This window comes from Arachis stenosperma, chromosome 9, assembly GCF_014773155.1.
Source record: "Arachis stenosperma cultivar V10309 chromosome 9, arast.V10309.gnm1.PFL2, whole genome shotgun sequence".
Lineage (NCBI taxonomy): Eukaryota > Viridiplantae > Streptophyta > Magnoliopsida > Fabales > Fabaceae > Arachis > Arachis stenosperma.
Window position 1 is genome coordinate 17,982,746 of NC_080385.1, and position 2,587 is coordinate 17,985,332.

A 2,587-nucleotide genomic window follows, 5' to 3' on the forward strand; every position below is an offset into this window, starting at 1 on the left:
CCTCTTCTCCCACTTAGCCGAACCTACCTCTCTCCCTCTCTACCATATTTTCTTCTTCTTCTTCTTCTCTTCTTTCTTCTCTTGCTCGAGGGCGAGCAATATTTTAAGTTTGGTGTGGTAAAAGCATAAGCTTTTTGTTTTTCCATTACCATCAATGGCACCTAAGGCCGGAGTATCCTCTAGAAAAGGAAAAGGGAAGACAAAAGCTTCCACCTCCGAGTCATGGGAGATGGAAAGATTCATCTCCAAGAGCCATCAAGACCACTTCTATGATGTTGTGGCAAAGAAGAAGGTGATCCCTGAGGTCCCTTTCAAGCTCAAGAAAAATGAGTATCCGGAAATCCGACATGAAGTCCGAAGAAGAGGTTGGGAAGTCCTAACCAACCCCATGCAACAAGTCGGAATCTTAATGGTTCAAGAGTTCTATGCCAATGCATGGATCACTAGGAACCATGATCAAAGTATGAACCCGAGTCCAAAGAATTATCTCACAATGGTTCGGGGGAAATACTTAGATTTTAGTCCGGAAAATGTGAGGTTGGCATTCCACTTGCCTATGATGCAAGGAGATGAACGCCCCTACACTAGAAGGGTCAACTTTAATCAAAGGTTGGACCAAGTCCTTATGGACATATGTGTGGAAGGAGCTCAATGGAAGAGAGACTCCAAAGGCAAGCCAGTCCAACTAAGAAGACTGGACCTCAAGCCTGTAGCTAGAGGATGGTTGGAATTCATTCAACGCTCCATCATTCCTACTAGCAACCGATCTGAAGTTACTGTGGATCGGGCCATCATGATTCATGGCATCATGATTGGAGAGGAAATAGAAGTTCATGAGGTCATCTCAAATGAAATCTACAAAATAGCCGACAAGCCTTCACCCATGGCACGGCTAGCTTTCCCTCACCTTATTTGCCATCTATGTTACTCAGCTGGAGTTATCATAGAAGGAGACATCTCCATTGAAGAGGATAAGCCCATTACCAAGAAGAGGATGGAGCAAGCAAGAGAGACCCTTCACGGTTCTCAAGAGATGCATGAGGAAGCTCATCATCAAGAAATCCCTGAGATGCCTCAAGGGATGCACTTTCCTCCCAACAACTATTGGGAACAACTCAACACTTCCTTAGAAGATTTGAGCCACAATGTTGAACAACTAAGGGTGGAACATCATGAGCACTCCATCATTCTCCAAGAAATAAGAGAAGATCAAAGAGCAATGAGGGAGGAGCAACAAAGGCAAGGAAGGGACATAGAAGAGCTTAAGAACATCATTGGTCCTTCAAGAAGAAGACGCCACTAAAGGTGGATTCATTCCTTGTTCTTTATTTCTTTCTGTTTTCGGTTTTTAATGTTGTGTTTATCTATGTTTTGTGTCTTTACTTCATGATCATTAGTATGTAACCATGCCTTAAAGCTATGAATAAAATCCATTAATCCTTCACCTCTCTTAAATGAAAAATGTTTTAATTCAAAAAGAACAAGAAGTACATGAATTTCGAATTTATCCTTGAATTTAGTTTAATTATATTGACGTGGTGACAATACTTTTTGTTCTCTGAATGAATGCTTGAACAGTGCATATGTCTTTTGATCTTGTTGTTTATGAATGTTAAAATTGTTGGTTCTTGAACGAATGATGAACAAAGAGAAATGTTATTGATGATCTGAAAGATCATGAAATTGATTCTTGAAGCAAGAAAAAGTAGTGAAAAAAGAAGAAGCTTGCGAAAAAAAGAAAAATAGAAAGAAAAAGAAAAAGCAAGCAGAAAAAGCCAATAGCCCTTAAAACCAAAAGGCAAGGGTAAAAAGGATCCAAGGCTTTGAGCATCAATGGATAGGAGGGCCTAAGGAAATAAAATCCAGGCCTAAGCGGCTAAATCAAGCTGTCCCTAACCATGTGCTTGTGTCATGAAAGTCCAAGTGAAAAGCTTGAGACTGAGTGGTTAAAGTCGTGATCCAAAGCAAAAAGAGTGTGCTTAAGAGCTCTGGACACCTCTAACTGGGGACTCTAGCAAAGCTGAGTCACAATCTGAAAAGGTTCACCCAGTTATGTGTCTGTGGCATTTATGTATCCGGTGGTAATACTGGAAAACAAAGTGCTTAGGGCCACGGCCAAGACTCATAAGTAGTTGTGTTCAAGAATCAACATACTTAACTAGGAAAGTCAATAACACTATCCGAAATTCTAAGTTCCTAGAGAAGCCAATCATTCTGAACTTCAGAGGAAAAAGTGAGATGCCAAAACTGTTCAGAAGCAAAAAGCTACAGGTCCCGCTCATCTAATTATAATTAATATTCATTGATATTTTGGAATTTATAGTATATTCTCTTCTTTTTATCCTAATTGATTTTCAGTTGCTTGGGGACAAGCAACAATTTAAGTTTGGTGTTGTGATGAGCGGATAATTTATACGCTTTTTGGCATTGTTTTTAGGTAGTTTTTAGTAAGTTCAAGCTACTTTTAGGGATGTTTTCATTAGTTTTTATGTTAAATTCACATTTCTGGACTTTACTATGAGTTTGTGTGTTTTTCTATGATTTCAGGTAATTTCTGGCTGAAATTGAGGGATTTGAGCAAAACTCT